The following is a 19,806-nucleotide window of genomic DNA, read 5'->3' as shown; positions in this document are numbered from 1 at the left end:
CGGAAGGCGGCGACCAAGCGGCGGCGGCGGCGGCGGCGGCGGCGGCGGCGGCGAGCACCGGCAGGCAGTATGGACGGCAAGCAGACGACACGGCAGGGAAACGGCGGGGATCTTCCACGTCGAAGGTGCACCCTGAGAGTAGCCCAGGCAGTGAAACTCTTCGATGAAGAAGAGAGGGAATCCAACCCTCGAATGTATATATATACTTTATAAAAAGGGTGACAGATCAGATGTGAACATATATATATATATATATATATATATATATATATATATATATATATATATATAGGGTGGTCCATTGATAGTGACCGGGCCAAATATCTCACGAAATAAGCATCAAACGAAAAAGCTACAAAGCACGAAACTCGTCTAGCTTGAAGGGGGAAACCAGATGGCGCTATGGTTAGCCCGCTAGATGGCGCTGCCATAGGTCAAACGGATATCAACTGCGTTTCTTTAAAAAAGGAACCCCGATTTTTTATTACATATTTGTGTAGTACGTAAAGAAATATGAATGTTTTAATAGGATCACTTTTGTTGATTTGTGATAGTTGGCGCTGTAATAGTCACAAACATATAAGTACGTGGTATCACGTAACGTTCCGCAAGTGCGGACGGTATTAGGTTCGTGCTACATTACCCGCGTTAAAAGGGCCGTTTACCAATTGCGGAAAAGGTCGATATCGTGTTGTAATCAAAATGCCCAACGGGCGTGTGCTATGTATGTTGCTCGGTATCCTGGGCGACATCATCCAAGGTGGATTGGTCGTCGAAGCACCATACGATGGACCGCACGTTCACCGGATCTGATGTCTTCGGATTTCTTTCTCTGGGGAGAGTTGAAGGATATTTGCTATCGTGGTTCACCCCCCGACAACACGCGTCAGCGCATTGTCAACATTACGGAAGCTAACTACTCTCTGTTGAGAGGAATGTCGTTACACGTATTGCCACTTGCAATGAGGTTGACGGATATCATTTTGAGCATTTATTGTATTAATGTGTTATTTACAGGTAATCACGCTGTAACAGCATCCGTTCTCAGAAATGATAAGTTCACAAAGGTACATGTATCACATTGGAACAACCGAAATAAAATGTTCAGATGTACCTACGTTCTGTACTTTAATTTAAAAAACCTACCTGTTACCAACATTTAGTCTAAAATTGTGAGCCATATGTTTGTGACTATTACAGCGCCATCTGTCACAAGGCAAAAAAGTGGTCCAACTAAAACATTTATATTTCTTTACGTATACACGAATATGTAATAGAAAATGGGGGTTCATATTTAAAAAAAAAAACGCAGTTGATATCCGTTTGACCTATGGCAGCGCCATCTAGCGGGCCAACCATAGCGCCATCTGGTTTCCCCCTTCAAGCTAGACAAGTTTCGTCTTTGTAGTTTTTTCGTTTGACGCTTATTTCGTGAGATATTTGGCCCGGTCACGATCAATGGACCACCCTGTATATATACTGATTATTACTGAAATGAAATGAAGGCATAGAAGGACAAATGATGCTGCCACCACACAGCATACCCCATCCTTATCGAGCACTTTAGCGACCTTAACAGACGGACATTCTGCCGCCAACAGTTTCATATGTTGTTCACTGTGAGAGAAAGTGTCAGCCAGCACCTCCCCTGCGTTGCAAGTCAAATTTTGACGATGAAACTTTCTTCCACCTTCACAATGCAAGTACGTTACTCTCGACGTCAACAGTTATCACTGTGGAGACGCTCGACCCGTCTTATGTGGCGATAGAAGTTAGCAAACGCAGAGCCGAAGTTTTAAATTTAGCCTTTAAGAAATCGTTCACGCAGGAGGATCGTACAAACAGGCCATCACGTATGGAGCAGATAGCAGTAGGCTTCCCTGACTCAGAGAAGCAGATGAACGGGATTCAACAACTAAGTCACCAGATCCGAGTGGAACCCCAGATCGGTTTCAGAAAGAGTATTCTACGACTTTCGTCTCTTAATTAGTTTGCGAATCTCTTGCCCAGCGCAAAGTCCCAAGCGATTGGAAAAAATCGCAAGTGACTCTTATGTATAAGGAGGGTAAAAGAACGGACCCACAAAATTACAGACCAGTATTCTTAACATCGGTTTGCTGCAGATTTCCTCAACGTATTCTCAGATCGAACGTAATAAATTTCCTTGAGAGGGAAATGCTGTTGTCCACAAATAAGCATCGATTTACAAAGCACCGTTAGTGCGCAATTCAGCTTGCCTTTTCGTCCTGCGAAGCATGGATGGAGGACAACAGGCTGATTCTATATTCTTAGATTACCGAAAATCGTTTGATGTGGTGCCCTACGGCAGACTGTTAACAAAGGTACAAGCATACGGAATAGGTTCCCAGATATGTGAGTGGTTGGGTGACTCCTTACATAATAGGACACAGTACATTGTCGTCGAGGCAACGCTATCCTGATGAGCGCCCCAGGGAACTGTGGTAGAATAGTTCTTATTCTCTGTATGCATAAATATCTGGTGGAGAGGGTGAGCAGGAATTTGTGGTAGTTTACTGTAATAGAGGTCAAGATGGTTTGGACAAAATTTCTAGTGGGTGTGATGAATGGAAGCTAGCTTTAAATGTAAAAAATGTATATTAATTCGGACGAGCAGGAAGAAAAATCTCCTTATGTTCGGATACAGCATTACCTCTTTTTCGCATGAAGTGTTGAGTGATTTCAACAGATTCCATATTTCTGTATGTCTGGAAGGCTTTTGACACTGTACCACACAAGCGGCTTGTAGTGAAATTGCGTGCTTATGGAATATCGTCTCAGTTATGTGACGGGATTTGTGACTTCCTGTCAGAGAGGTCACTGTTCGTAATAATTGAAAGAAAGTCATCGAATAAAATGGATGTGATTTCTGGCGTTCCATAGGGTAGTGTTACGAGGTGCATTCAAGTTCTAAGGCCTCCGATTTTTTTTCTAATTAACTACTCACCCGAAATCGATGAAACTGGCGTTTCTTCTCGACGTAATCGCCCTGCAGACGTACACATTTTTCACAACGCTGACGCCATGATTCCATGGCAGCGGCGAAGGCTTCTTTAGGAGTCTGTTTTGACCACTGGAAAATCGCTGAGGCAATAGCAGCACGGCTGGTGAACGTGCGGCCACGGAGAGTGTCTTTCATTGTTGGAAAAAGCCAAAAGTCACTAGGAGTCACGTCAGGTGAGTAGGGAGCATGAGGAATCACTTCAAAGTAGTTATCACGAAGAAACTGTTGCGTAACGTTAGCTCGATGTGCAGGGGCGTTGCCTTGGTGAAACAGCACACGCGCAGCCCTTCCCGGACTTTTTTGTTGCAGTGCAGGATGGAATTTGTTCTTCAAAACATTTTCGTAGGATTCAACTGTTACCGTAGTGCCCTTTGGAACCCAATGGGTAAGGATTACGCCCTCGCTGTCCCAGAACATGGACACCATCATTTTTTCAGCACTGGCGGTTACCCGAAATTTTTTTGGTGGCGGTGAATCCGTGTGCTTCCATTGAGCTGACTTGCGCTTTGTTTCTGGATTGAAAAATGGCATCCACGTCTCATCCATTGTCACAAACGACGAAAAGGAAGTCCCATTCATGCTGTCGTTGCGCATCAACATTGCTTGGCAACATGCCACACGGGCAGCCATGTGGTCGTCTGTCAGCATTCGTGGCACCCACCTGGATGACACTTTTCGCATTTTCAGGCCGTCATGCAGGATTGTGTGCACAGAACCCACAGAAATGCCAACTCTGGAGGCGATCTGTTCAACAGTCATTCGGCGATCCGGGCTTGTGCGAGCCCGAGGTTGTTTCCATTTGTTGTCACACGATGTTCTGCCTTCATTGAACTGTCGCACCCACGAACGCACTTTCGACACATCCATAACTCCATCACCACATGTCTCCTTCAACTGTCGATGAATTTCAATTGGTTTCACACCACACAAATTCAGAAAACGAATGATTGCACGCTGTTCAAGTAAGGAAAACGTCGCCATTTTAAGTATTTAAAACAGTTCTCATTCTCGCCGCTGGCGGCAAAATTCCATCTGCCATACGGTGCTGCCATCTCTGGGACGTATTGACAATGAACGCGGCCTCATTTTAAAACAATGCGCATGTTTCTATCTCTTTCCAGTCCGGAGAAAAAAAAATCGGAGGCCTTAGAACTTGAATGCACCTCGTATAGGCCCTTTGCTGTTCCTTATCTATATAAACGATTTGGGAGACAGTCTGAGCAGCCGTCTTAGGTTGCTTGCAGATGACGCTGTCGTTTATTGACTAACAAAGTCATCAGAAGAAGAAAAAAATTTGAACAACGATTTAGAAATGATGTCTGAATGATGCGAAAAATGGCAGTTGGCCCTAAATAACGAAAAGTGTGAGGTAATCTACATGAGTGCTAAAAGGAATTCGTTAAACTTCGGTTACACGATAAATCAGTCAAATCTAAAGGCCGTAAATTCAAGTAAATACCTAGGAATTACAATTACGAACAACTTACATTGGAAGGAACACATAGAAAATGTTACGGTGAAGGCTAACCAAAGACTACGTTTTATTGGCAGGACACTTAGAAAATGTAACAGATCTACTAAGGAGACTGCCTACACTGCGCTTGTCCGTCCTCTTTTACAATATTTCTACGTGGTGTGGGATCCTTCCCAGATAGGACTGATGGAATACATGGAAAAAGTTCAAAGAAGGGCAGCACGTTTTGTATTATCGCGAAATATGGGAGAGAGTGTAACTGAAAAGATACAGGACTTGGGCTCGACATCATTAAAAGCAAAGCGCTTTTAGTTGCAACGGAATAATCTCGCGACAGTCGAATCACCAACTTTTTACTCCAAATGCGAAAATATTTTATTGACTCCGACCTGCGTAGGAAGAAACGATCACCATGATAAAATACGGGAAATCAGAGCTCGTACGGAAAGATATAGGTGTTCGTTCTATCAGCGTGCTATACGCGATTGGAATAACAGATAATTGTGAAGGTGGTTCCATGAACCCTCTGCCAGGCACTTAAATATGATTTGCAGAGTATCCATGTAAATGTAGTAGTGTGATGCTTAATGCACGCCTATTAAATATTCGGGTTAACCTTGCAAAAGCGATACTAAATGGAACGAACGTACATTGGCTTGCGTTTATTGGGAGAATTTTAGTGAAGTGTTGCTCATCTGTAGAGGAGACCGCATATGGAACACTAGTACGACCCATTCTCGACCAACGCTCGGTTGTTTGGGTTCCCAGCCACTTCGGAACAATTCAAAAGCGGGCTAATACATTTGTTACCGGTAGCTTCGATCAAGGCGTAATTATTATGGATATGCTTCCGGAACTGAAATGGGAATCCCTGGAGATAAAGCGACATTTTTTTCCGAGGAACACTGTTAAGAAAATCCAGAGAATTGGCGTTTGAGGCTGACTGCAGAAACATCATTCTACTGCCGCCAAAGTACATTTCGAGTAAGAGAAATTGTGGCTCATGCGGAGGCATATAGGTAGTCGTTCTTCCATCGCTCTGTGATTGAAACAGGAAAGGAAATTTCGAACAGTCCACGGGTATACTGCCGGTTCATAGTCTCCAACGGGCACAATATTTTGGCGATCAGACATGTCGCCATCGTCAGGTGCGCTGACGAACTGAGCTCCTGAGGGCGGGTGGCCGATTTAAATCCCCCCCCCCCCCCCACCGGGCCGCTCTCTTCGCCGTCCGCACCCGCACGCCGGCAGTCACGAAGACGTGGGCGTCGGAATCTGTCATAGCGTCGATGTGCTTGCTACGTCCGCCCTGGTCGCCAGTTCGTACTTCTTGCTGAGAGTCTTCTTAATTACATTCAATGCCGGGTCCCAAGCCTTGCTGAGATTGTAGCCGCAATCTCGGTTCATAAGATCTTCCCTGGTGCGAATTTCGCCGAAATATTGTTCCCGTTGGACACTGTGAACGGGCAGTATACCCGTGGACTGTTCGAGCAACAAATACGCCGGGAGAAACTGATGAATCACAGGAAAGGAAATGATTCGTATTGGACAACGTACACTCCACCAGGCGCCGTATAGTAAGGATTTAGATGTAGGCCAGGTTACTGAAATGCACGAAGTTTTTTTGGATTTCACTGTCAGCGGATACGCCAGGAAACTGGAGACAGCGTAACCAGTCAGGGGAAACAGTGCACCGGCGGCGCGTTTCACGGTGGTTGGAAGAACACTGCGCCCGTTCCGCCACTCTCGGCCGACCTTGGCCGCTGACAGATGTTTCGCTGCACTCAGCGGCGGAGAAAGCCGGCGCACCGCTTTTCTGAGGCGATCCGGCGCGTCCTGAGGTTTGCCGGGCCGCTTGGTCGCCACCGGCCGTGGAGCAACGGCCCGCGCTGCGCTCGTCCACTTTCGTTGTCGAAGCGGCGTGAAGCATGGAGCTCAGCCGCCGTCTGCAGGCCGCCGTCTCAGAATTCCGCTGCGAGACGAGATCTGGGTCGCACCCGAGACTGTAACACAGCGTAGATTTTGATCGAAAGTTTGACCGGGGTGAAAAATAAGACTCCGATAATTACGGCACAGTTTACGTCGATCCTGGTAGGCCTTAACTACTGCTGCACGGTACCAGAGGAAAATACAACTAGCTCTTTATACTCATGAAGTAATAAGCGCTATCGACAGGGGACGTCAAACTGATTCCATATTTTCAGATTTGCAGAAGACTTTCGACACCGTTCCTCACAAGCGTCTTCTAACCAAACTGCGTGCCTACGGAGTAACGCCGCAGTTGTGCGCCTGAATTCGTGATTTCCTGTCAGAAACGTCACAGTTCGTAGTAATAGAGGGAACGACATCGAGTAAAACAGAAGTAATATCCGGCGTTCCCCGAAGAAGTTTTATAGGTCCTCTATTGTTCCTGATCTATATTAACGACGCCGTCTTAGATTGTTTGCAGATGATGCTGTCATTTACCGTCTTGTAAAGTCATCAGATCATCAAAACGATTTGCAGAATGATTTAGATAAGATATCCGTATGGTGCGATAAGTGGCAATTGACCCTGAGTAAGGAAAAGTGTGAAGTTATTCACATGAGTACTAAAAGAAATCAGCTTAATTTCGATTACGTGGTAAGTCACACAAATCTCACGGCTGTAAATTCAACTAAATACTTAGGGATTACAATTACAAATAACCTAAATTGGAACGATCACATAGATGATGTTGTGGGTAGAGCAAACCAAAGACTGCGATTCATTGGCAGAACACTTAGAAGGTGCAACAGGTCTACTAACGAGACTGCTTACACCACACTTGTCCGCCCTATTCTGGAATACTGCTGTACGGTGTGGGATCCGCATCAGGTGGGACTGACGGATGACATCGAAAAAGTACAAAGAAGGGCAGCTCATTTTGTATTAACGCGAAATGGGGAGATAGTGTCACAGACATGATACGTGAATTGGAGAGGCAATTATTAAATCAAAGGCGTTTTTCGTTGCGACATTCTTCTCATGAAATTTCAATCAAAAGTTTTCTCCTCCGATTGCGAAAACCTTCTGTTGGCACCCACCTACATAGGGAGAAATGATCATCACGATAAAATAAGAGAAATCGGGGCTCGCACAGAAAAATTTAAGCGCTCGTTTTTCCCGCGTGCTGTTCGAGAGTGGAACGGTAGAGAGACAGCTTGAAGGTGGTTCATTGAACCCTCTGCCAGGCACTTTATTGTGAATAGCAGAGTAATCACGTCGATGTAGATGTAGATTGTCATCTTTTCGAACTCTCAGTCTGCTCCTTAAATATTTTCAAATGGTTCAAATGACTCTAAGCGCTATGATACTTAACATCTGAGGTCATCAGTCCCCTAGAATAGAACTACTTCAACCTAAGTAACCTAAGGACATTTACACAATCCATACCCGAAGCGGGATTCGAACCTGCGACCGTAGCAGCCGCGTGGTTCCGGACTGTAGGGCCTAGAACCACTCGGCCACAGCGGCCGGCTCTTGATAAGCAAGCGGTAACCTCAGGTGTAGAAGAATGTAAGCACGTTCCAACGGAGGATCTGTCACCGATTTACAGGAAATTTATTTGCGCTGAGTGGGACAAAGACTGGCAGTCCGCCCAGACAACTCGAGGAAAACACGATATTGCAGCGCCTGTGTTGTTAAGAACAACGGTGCTATGATTCTTCGGACATGCCTGTGTATCCGAAAGAACAGGCACTCCGGCGAAATGTATTCGCAGTTCCAACAACGAACAACCGTGAGCTGTATAAGGGAATGACGACATCGAAAATCTGTACCGGACTATGCCTCGAAAGCAGATTTCCCGCTTTATCCGGTTGCCCTAACCGCTTTGGCTATCCGTGCACGTCTCACCGCCAGACCCACATTTCCATACCTTGTCGTTCCTACGTCACAACCTGTAGTAATTCCCCATACAGGGGAAGATATTTTAAATGAAAGTCGTTGCCTGTTATCGGCGAATAAATCCATGGTGCCCAAAGAAACAGTGCATCGTTCTTCTGGATATACCAGACACTGCAACATTATTATTATTATTATTGTTATTATTATTATGTAGTATTCTGCGTAGTGGCAGGTCCATGTCTTCATACGGAGAATTTCTGATTCCACTGTTCCCTGTCTTCAGCTTCTTGCTTCAGTCTGTTGTATCTCCTTCCATCTTTCATGTCGTCCAGATGTTGCAACACTGTACTTTCAATTAAAATGTCCTCCACTGTACGGGAATTATATAATGAGCGCATACGTGCAAGTCGTGACGCAGAAAGGACGAGTTATGGAATTTTGGGTCCGGCCGTGTTTAGTGCTCGAATAGCCGAAGCCGTTAAGGCAACCACTTGCGTAAAGTGAAAAATCGTGGTTAGAGTCCCAGTCTGCCACAAGTTATCATTGCTGTCATTCCTTTGTACAGCTGATGGTTGTTCGTATTCACAACTGTGAATACATTTCATGTAAAAGAAAGTCCTAGGAGCAAATAACTCTAGAGCTACCAATGAGGCTCTGGTACCGTGGTAGCACATGCTAACGGAAATTCGCAATTACCATAGCGGGGCCGAAGTTCAACCACATTTGCTAAGAAATTTATGAGCAAGAAATACCAGTTGTCAAAGTCTGTGCCTACCATAGACTTTGCAGTGTGCAAAAACTTTACTCATTTCTAACGAAAGCCAAAAGAGATGAACTAAATAACTTTGCGTGGTTTCCAATCAAATGGCTCTGAGCACTAGGGGACTTAACTTCTGAGGTCATCAGTCCCCTAGAACTTAGAACTACTTAAACCCAACTAACCTAAGGACATCACACACATCCATGCCCGAGGCATGATTCGAACCTGCGACTGCAGCCGTCGCTCGGCTCCAGACTGTAGCGCCTAGAACCACTCGGCCACTCCGGCCGGCGCGTGATTTCGGCACGTTATTTCAAGTCGCTTTTGTCCTTGATTTATGTCATCAACATTAGTGTTAGTTTTTGTCTGTTTGCTACGCCAGTTGTATGTCATTATTATTTAGTTACGTAAATGGTTGTATGGGGAATACTCAAAGGTCGATAAAGAATAAGAAATGGCTTTTTGGAATTAAACAATCGGCTTTCTTCCGAATTTTGGTAGCCAAAGGAAGAGCAGGAAAAAGACAAATGGAATACAAAATGAGCAGTATGAGATCCAGTTCAGCCACAAAAATGCTTGAAAGTCATCAGGATGATTAAAAAAGGTTAATTACTGGTCTGAGGGAACATTGAGCCATTTGACGAACAGCTACTGACGTATCAGAAAGTTTAATTCTAAAGACCTAGCTATTCAGTGCATAAAATGTTACATTGGTGTGATATGCAACAGTAAAAAAGCTTTCTTTAAATCAAGTACTAAATTTAGGATATATCGACAACAGAAGACGCTAGGGACGCAAATGAGCTTTCAAGCAGTTAATCTCTTCAAGGTGTAGCTATTTTGCTTAAAACGAAGTTTCGTTGGTGTGTTATTTGATTATTAAGATGCCCTTTTCGAATCAAGTGTCACATTTATGACATTTCTAGAATAGCAGCCGCTCAGAAGGTAAATAAGATGTCAAAAAATTTTCTCTTTTCAAGGTCAAACTGTTTTGTCCGTAAAAAGTTACACGGATGTAATGTTTAAATATCAAACGGGTTGGCTTCAAATAAGGTAGTACATTCAGGACAGTTCGAGAACAGAAGACGCCAGGAATGCAAATGAGGTGTAAGCACTAATACAAACAGAAATTTTGAATGAAAACTCTGTCAAAGTTTTCGTGAAATTATTTATGTTAAAGTAATAAATAAAATAGGTTTGAGAAATATTTACGCGTCTTTGGATGATGCTTGAAACTGTATTGGTCTACAGCAAACAGGGTACGTCGAATGTTTCTCGAATCCAGTTTAATTTCCTACTTTTACACAAATCATCTTACGAAACTTTTGACCGCTAATTTTTTCAATTTTTATTAATGCTATCCCGAATACAATGGCTGGAAGATAGCTATCATGTCTCAGATATACGGATTGTCTAAATAATGAAAAACCAAATGAAAATAAGTTTACAAACAGTCCAAAATTTCGCAATGAACGCACGGCAAGCAAAAAATAAGCAAGCCCGTATCACACATCACGTATGTAATGCCACCCCGTTCCTTGAAAACCCCTCAGTTCCGGGAGGAGGGCCCCACAAGTTGCTTCAGGTATTTATTTTGTCTGGTGGATGATCTTTAAGGCCCGCTGTCTAGATAGTTTCCATTAGTTACACAAGTAACAATCATAATTACAATACTGAAATCATATACAGTAGTTTAATAATTTTTTCATAAATGCGGGGCCACAATCATAATTTATTTCTTTAAAGTCAGCACCGCCATTAGACTGTTGTTTCTTTACATTGTTACATTTACACTTACACTGTAAATAAACAACAGTCTAATGGCGGTACTGAGTTTAAAGAAATATGCAGTAGTCCAATTTAATTACAGTTTCTGCATACAATGTTGTTTGATACTACTAAAATAATTAAAATAATTGAAAGAATGACAGTTCTGTCAGTGTTTTGTGCAGGCTATTACTACATGATCTCAGAGAGGGGAACCTTACAGAAAAGCTGAACATACTTAAGTAAAAGTGGAAGAGGAAAGAAAGAATCCATACATGTTATAAAACTGAGTGTATGTACGTTCTAAGACAAAGAAAAGAACGACGCACACCGAAGTAATTGTCCGATAGGGGAGGAAATCGGTGGATGTGATGTACATGTACAGGTGAACAAATGATTACAACTTCAAAAAATAAATAAATAACTAAATGATTTATTCAAGAGAAAGAGATTCACTAGTTAATAACGAGTTGATCTACCTCTGGCCCTTATGTAACCAGTTATTCGACTTGGCATTGGTAGAGATGATGGCTAGCCTCCTGACGGATATTGTGCCAAATTATGTCCAGTTGGCGAGTTCCATAGTTCGTCAAATTCCCGACTGGTTGGAGGGCCATAATGCTACAAGTGCCATAATGCTGCAAGTGTTCTCCATTGGGGAGAGATACCACGACCTTCCTGCACAAGATAGGTTTTGCCATGCATGAAGACAAGCAGCAGAAACTCTCGCCACGTGCGGGTTGACATCATCTTGCTGATATGCAAGCCCAGGATGCCTTGCCATGAAGAGAAAGAAAGCAGCGAAGAATGTCGTCGACTTACCGCCGGGCTGTAAGGGGGCCGTGATTGACAACCAAAGGGGTCCTACTATGAAGTGAAATGGCCCTCCAGCCCATCACTCCTGGTTGTCGGGCCGTATGGCCGGCGACAGTCAGGTTGGTATCCCACAGCTGTCCGGAGCGCCTCCGCGCAAGTCTCGGGTCTCAGTTCGAAGCGGGACTCTTCGCTGAAGATAACTGTGACCCAAGCAGTGGGTTTCCAGGCCTAATGTGTCCGACGCAACTGCGAGAGACCTTGCTGGTGTAAAGATGTCAATGGTAGTCGGTGTAAGTGGCACTTTGAGCTCAATCCTATTTCTTTGAGGAGCCGTCTATTAATGGCACTTCTGGTAACTGAAGCACCAGTTCCACGTCGGATGGATGACGATGATGATGAATCCGGGGCTCTGTGAGCCTACGGTTCGCCGATTATTCCAACCGACTTCTCTGAGCTCGCCTGCACGTTCTCTCTCGAACGCTGACATATGAGTGTATTGTTTACGTGCCTGTCTATGATGCATAGTGTCCAACTGAGTACACTGAATGAAATTCGAGAGGACTTTACGCGTTGGTATCGACATATCTCCTTTTTACTAACCTTGCTAGCTGAACGGTGAAATTGTGCTGCAGCCTCACACATTATCCATTGGCCACCAAAGTTTATAGTTTTACATTTCCTGTCGACACCTGTATGAATATCAATTAGTCACCAATTTTTGTAATTCATTCATAGCGCGTCGTTGCTTTTTGTTTTTCTTAGACGTATGGTAGACAGAGGGATTGGGGAGGACTGATGCCGGCCTCTGTGGTCGAGCGGCTCTAGGTGCTTCAGTCCGGAACAACGCGGCTGCTCAGTCGCAGGTTCGAGTCCTGCCTCGGGCATGGATGTGTGTGATGTCCTTAGGTTAGTTAGGTTTAAGTAGTTCTAAGCCTAGGGGACTGAAGGCCTCCGATGTTAAGTCCCATGGTGTTTAGAGCTATTTGAACCATTTTTGAGGACCGATGGTGTTGTGTCTAGACAAGACAGCCTAGACACAATGAGAGGAAGCCGAAAGGCACGCGCTAAGCCAAAGCAGGGTGCGTGAGGTCTGAAACAGGATCCGTAGCTATAAAAGTACGTAGCTTCTGGAATACTTAACTTTAATCCATCCTTTTGGTACATCTGGAGATTGTGGCGATACAAGTGAGACTCTATAGATACATGCAATGTTACTAATGGCGCCTTGCTAGGTCGTAGCCATTGACTTAGCTGAAGGCTATTCTAACTATTGGCTCGGCTAATGAGCGAGGCTTCGTCAGTGTAGTCGCTAGCTACGTCGTCCGTACAACTGGGGCGAGTGCTAGTCCGTATCTCAAGACCTGCCTTGTGGTGGCGCTCGGTCTGCGATCACACAGTGGCGACACGCGGGTCCGACATGTACTAATGGACCGCGGCCGATTTAAAACTACCACCTAGCAAGTGTGGTGTCTGGCGGTGACACCACAGATGGACAGAGAGGTAGGGGAATAGCAAATGGACGGACAGAGCGGCAGGAGAAGATAGACAGTAAGTGGTGGGTGGACGAGGAAGAGGTGGAGGAAGAGGTGGAGGAAGAGGAGGAGGAGGACAGAGAAAGGGGGAAGGGAGAAGACAGAGCCGGCCGGAGGAGGCGGAGAGAGGGAGGAAGGAGGATATGGTGTATAGAACTGGAAGAAATACATACACAGGCAAGACCGAGTACTCAATTAGTGGCAAATAGGAAGAGAAATAGAAAATTCCACATCGCAGAAGTCGGGATTTGTGGCTACGAAATAAACTTGATGTCTACACCGTATAAGCTGGCTTGGTTGCGGAGTATCTTTGCGAGCGGCTGCTTCGCAGAGTCAGGCGCGGGACACGGAGCTGCTATACTGTGTTGAGGGTAGCTCTGCTAGGGGAAGGCATTATTATGGAATTCCAAGGGTGTGCAAGTACTGTTATTGTGAAATAATCATATATGGAAGAGGATCCAGTGAAAAGTGCGTAAAGAAATATTTAAGTATGAGCAGTGCTACCGATAACGATTTGGGTATCCACCGTTTGCATGTCGCACCGTTCGGCATCCCAGAATGAAACTAATGTGAATCAGTGCTGCTTACAAATTAAGGATAATTGCAGAATGCGGTGCCACACAACGTGGCACTACACAAAACTGGTGCTAATAATATAGGCACATAGGGAACACACACGACACAGATAAGTAAGTCCATGGTATTGGTGATAAGTTGAGAAAACCGTCCCGAAACACATTTGCTACAAAACGCCGCTGTTTCCTGCGCATGTACCCCGACATCAGTACGGGATATGATCACCATGCACGAGTACACAGGCCGCACAACGGGGTGGCATACTCTGGATCAGGTGGTCGAGCAGCTGCTGGGGTATAGCCTCCCATTCTTGCACTAGTGCCTGTCGGAGTTCCTCACGTGTCCTAGGGGTTTGAAGACGCGCAACGATACGGCGATCGAGAGCATTCCAGACGTGCTTGATGGGGTTTAGGTCTGGAGAAGATGCAGGCCACTCCATTCGCCTCATGTCTTCTGTTTCAAGGTAATCCTCTACGATGGCAGCTCGGTGGGGCCGTGCGTTATGAGCCATCAGGAGGAAGGTGGGACCCACTGCACCCCTGAAAAGGCGGACATACTGGTGACAATGACGTCCCGATATACCTGACCTATTACAGTTCCTCTGTCAAAGACATGCAGGGGTGTGCGTGCACCAATCATAATCCCACCCCACACCATCAAATTACGACCTCCATACAGGCCCCTTTCAAGGACATTAAGGGGTTGGTATCTTGTTCCTGGTTCAAGCCAGATGCAAATCCGGCGAGAATCACTGTTTAGATTATATACCTGGACTCGTCCGTGAACATAACCTGGGACCACTGTTCCAATGACCATGTACTGTGTTCTTGACACCAGGCTTTACGGGCTCTCCTGTGACCAGGGGCCAGTGGAATGCACCTTGCAGGTGTTTGGGCGAATAAACCATGTCTGTGCAGTGGTCTGTAGACTGTGTGTCTGAAGACAACTGTTCCAGTGGCTGCGGTAAGATCCCGAGCAAGGCTGCCTGCAGTACTCCGTGGCCGTCTGCGGGCACTGATAGTGAGATATCGATCTCGTATTTGTGGACGTCCCGTACAGTAGCGCCTGGACGCGTTTCCTGTCAGCTGGAATCGTTGCCATAATATTGAGATCACACTTTGTGGCACACGGGGAGCCCGTGCTACGACCTGCTGTGTTTGATAAGCCTCCAGTCGCCCTAGTATTCTATCCCTCATAACGTCATCAATATGTGTTCTTTGAGCCATTTTCAACACACGGTCACCATTATCACGTCTGGAAACTTCTGCACAGTACTCTGACATGCACGAACACACCTCTGCGTAGTAGACTGTTGCCAGCGCCACCGTGCGACGACCGCAGATCAAATGCACCACATGTTCATACCCCGAGGTGATTTAAACCCGCAAACCGCCCACCAGAGCGTTGTTTCACCATGTATCAGCATTATCCTTAATTTATGAGCATGAGTGTAGTTTACTACATAGGAGAGCAATCAAGTGCAAGTGCAAGTGCCAGTGCCTTGTAGCGAGCTTAAGGACATGCGTTGAGCCATCGCTTATCCGCATCATCGACAATCAGCCGCGTCGAGTTGGTTACGAGCACGCTTGTAAAAGTGAGTATTGTGAACTGTAAATTAACATTTACGAACAGTGTTATCACAAGTATCAAGAAGGACTGCTACCAGATATCTGTGTATGCGACGAGCGCAAGAACTTTTTTCGTTCAACCATTCGGCTTCTTCATCATCAACAATCGCAACGTCCAAGGGCTTCTCCGCGGTCATTTCTGGCACGGTTCTCTTGCTACCTGCGACGGTCGTTCGCTGCAGCACGGGAACCCAGGATCCTTTTATCTTGAGGCTTTCTTCTTTCTTGTAGAAGTTTGTCTCGGGTTTGTTAATCTCTATAACCTCTCTGAGCAAGCGGATACAGTCTGCAGCCGCAAGCTCGCCTCCAGTCCACCACCAGCAATGAGGGATGAAGCTTTGATAATGCCAGCCACTCCTGCTGGCGAAACGTCAGAATAATCATCAAACTAACTTCGGCCGAAGCACCCGAGACGATAGCCAACATTAATGGTGATATTTTTATATAATACTGTCAAAAAATTTTACTCGACTCTGATCCCAAATCAGCGTTTTCTTTGGTTATCAGGTACTAGCTGAAATGCAAGTGTGTAGTTAGAACCCTATTTACGTATTCGAATAACGTGTAAAAAAGTTAATCAGCTTGAAAACATGATAGATGCATTCGGATGAAACAAGGAAAAAATTAATTGGAAACTGGACGGTCAATAAATGGAGTAAATCATAATAAACTGATTGTAATTGACATTGTGTGAATAAATAACAACGTAACATTCGTTGTGGAGATAATACCAAAGCACGTCACTGGTCACAGGGCGAACTAAAGCTCGAGAGTTAGATTAAATCGAGATTGTGATAACTTATATATTTTTAGTGACTCTGTTTACATATGACTTACACTCTAATACCTAACGGCTAATTTTTTCATTAAAATTCACAATATATAAAATAGCTTAAATAATTCATAGAGATAGTACCGACACAAGCTGCTAAATCGTGTGGCGATCGAAATTCCGAGACTTCTCGAACTGGGACGTCAGTTTGTCGAAAAGTTAGAGTGATACGTAAGAACAGCACAAGTAAACACGTACTCGTCAGAAACGACTCAGTCCGCAAGAACAGTAGCAGTCATATATAGAACTTGAGGCATTGTCTGTATTTTTTTCTACAAGAAATAAATATTTCAGCCGGATTATCGGTTCAAGAAACTATACGATCCCAGAGGCACGCCAGAAAGCTGAGGGAATACTCGATACGCCTGGAAAACTTAAAGAAACACAGGACAGAGGCTTGTTTGACTCCGGGGAGAGCATCACGGGAATGATGAAAACTTTGAACTGGTACACGCTTGAAGACAGACGACAAGTATCCCGCGGACACCTACTTAAGGGGTTTCTAGAACCAATACTAAGTTGGAAATCTGGGAATACAGCCCCTGTGTACCATTCCTGCAGGAGAAATTAGATTAGACCAGATTAAACTAATTACAGTGACACAAAGAAGTTTAAGTAGTCATTCTTCCCGCGCTCCGTACACGGATGAAAAGGGAATTAACCATAACATATGTTACAACGAGAAGTAGTCAGTGGCATATACGTCACAACTGTTTGTAGAGTTTAGAAATAGTAGCAGGTGTTGTTGTTGCTGTTGTCTTCAGTTCAAAGACTGGTTTGATGCAGCTCTCCATGCTACTTTATGCTTTGGAAGCTTTTTGATCTCCGAATAACTACTACAACCTACATTCTTCTGAATCTGCTTATTGTATTCACCTCTTGTTCTCCTAATACTATCTTTACACCCCGCACTTCCCTCCAGTACTAAACTGGTGACCCCTTGATGTCTCAGGATACGTCCTACCAACCGATCGATCCCTTCTTCCAGTCAGGTTGCGTCACAATTTTTTTTCCTCCCCAATTCTGTTCAGTACCTACTTACTAGTTACGTGATCTACCTATCAAACCTTCAGCATTCTTCTACAGCATCACATTTCAAAATCGTCTATTCTCTTCTTGTCTAAATTGTTTATCGTCCATGTTTCACTTTCGTATATGGCTACACTCCAACAAATACACTTCTGGAAATTGAAATAAGAACACCGTGAATTCATTGACCCAGGAAGGGGAAACTTTATTGACACATTCCTGGGGTCAGATACATCACATGATCACACTGACAGAACCACAGGCACATAGACACAGGCAACAGAGCATGCACAATGTCGGCACTAGTACAGTGTATATCCACTTTTCGCACCAATGCAGGCTGCTATTCTCCCATGGAGACGATCGTAGAGATGCTGGATGTAGTCCTGTGGAATGGCTTGCCATGCCATTTCCACCTGGCGCCTCAGTTGGACCAGCGTTCGTGCTGGACGTGCAGACCGCGTGAGACGACGCTTCATCCAGTCCCAAACATGCTCAATGGGGGACAGATCCGGAGATCTTGCTGGCCAGGGTAGTTGACTTACACCTTCTAGAGCACGTTGGGTGGCACGGGATACATGCGGACGTGCATTGTCCTGTTGGAACAGCAAGTTCCCTTACCGGTCTAGGAATGGTAGAACGATGGGTTCGATGACGGTTTGGATGTACCGTGCACTATTCAGTGTCCCCTCGACGATCACCAGTGGTGTACGGCCAGTGTACGAGATCGCTCCCCACACCATGATGCCGGGTGTTGGCCCTGTGTGCCTCGGTCGTATGCAGTCCTGATTGTGGCGCTCACCTGGACGGCGCCAAACACGTATACGACCATCATTGGCACCAAGGCAGAAGCGACTCTCATCGCTGAAGACGACACGTCTCCATTCGTCCCTCCATTCACGCCTGTCGCGACACCACTGGAGACGGGCTGCACGATGTTGGGGCGTGAGCAGAAGACGGCCTAACGGTGTGCGGGACCGTAGCCCAGCTTCATGAAGACGGTTGCGAATGGTCCTCGCCGATACCCCAGGAGCAACAGTGTCCCTAATTTGCTGGGAAGTGGCGGTGCGGTCCCCTACGGCACTGCGTAGGATCCTACGGTCTTGGCGTGCATCCGTGCGTCGCTGCGGTTCGGTCCCAGGTCGACGGGCACGTGCACCTTCCGCCGACCACTGGCGACAACATCGATGTACTGTGGAGACCTCACGCCCCACGTGTTGAGCAATTCGGCGGTATGTCCACCCGGCCTCCCGCATGCCCACTATACGCCCTCGCTCAAAGTCCGTCAACTGCACATACGGTTCACGTCCACGCTGTCGTGGCATGCTACCAGTGTTAAAGACTGCGATGGAGCTCCGTATGCCACGGCAAACTGGCTGACACTGACGGCGGCGGTGCACAAATGCTGCGCAGCTAGCGCCATTCGACGGCCAACACCGCGGTTCCTGGTGTGTCCGCTGTGCCGTGCGTGTGATCATTGCTTGTACAGCCCTCTGGCAGTGTCCGGAGCAAGTATGGTGGGTCTGACACACCGGTGTCAATGTGTTCTTTTTTCCATTTCCAGGAGTGTACTTTCAGAAAAGACTTTCTGACACTTAAATCTTTACTCAATGTTAACATATAAAGATAGGTACAAAGAACATATTAAGAGAACAGATAGCAGCACTTCAACATTTAGCAAGCACCTCAGAGACACTAATCACGAAGTAAAAGAAATCAATCAAGATTTAAAAATTCTACACACAGTACCAAAAAGTAAGAAAATGTATATACTGGAAGAAATTGAAATATACAGTGAAGTAATAAGAGCCCTCACGAGTTACTGAATGACCAACTAGAACGAGAAAATAAAAAAAATGTTAGGTAACTGCAGATCAATGCTGGCAGAAGTCTAATTCATCATTTTTATTCTATACTACTCATAATGTATTTACTACAGTACTTACCTCATACTAGAAGAGGGTTATTGTTCCTTCTGCATACTTGTGTAAATGATATTGCAGTATAGGTATCTATTGGATAGCATTATGAACATTGTGTGCATTGATTTTCTCCTTCACACTTCCCCCTCCCCTTTTGTCTTCACCTACCTAATCAGACTACCCCACATTATGTACTCTCCCACTTCATCATTACCCTGCCACCCCTTATCTACTTTACTTAATAAGTGAAGATTCTCCATAGTACTTTATTGTTCTTTTAATAATGGAACAACTGGTGTTTCGTTGCACGTTACTATACCTGCAATGGAAAACTGTCCTGTACTTCTTATGTTTTTAATGTTCAGTAAAGTTACTACAGTGTATAGGTGACACTGGAAACAATATGAAGATTGGCTGACCCCCCCTGCTACGATCCTCCCCCCCCCCTCACTTCACCTACTTAATCCGACTACCCCATCTTTCCTCCCTCTCATATCAGTAACTTGCCACCCCCTGTCCATTTAATACCTCTGATTCATTTCTCTAAAACCTAATGTGCACCATTTCCTGATTCTCTATGC

Source organism: Schistocerca americana, chromosome 4 (genome assembly GCF_021461395.2).
Source record: "Schistocerca americana isolate TAMUIC-IGC-003095 chromosome 4, iqSchAmer2.1, whole genome shotgun sequence".
In the NCBI taxonomy this organism is placed as follows: Eukaryota; Metazoa; Arthropoda; class Insecta; order Orthoptera; family Acrididae; genus Schistocerca; species Schistocerca americana.
Note: the sequence above shows the minus strand (reverse complement) of the source record.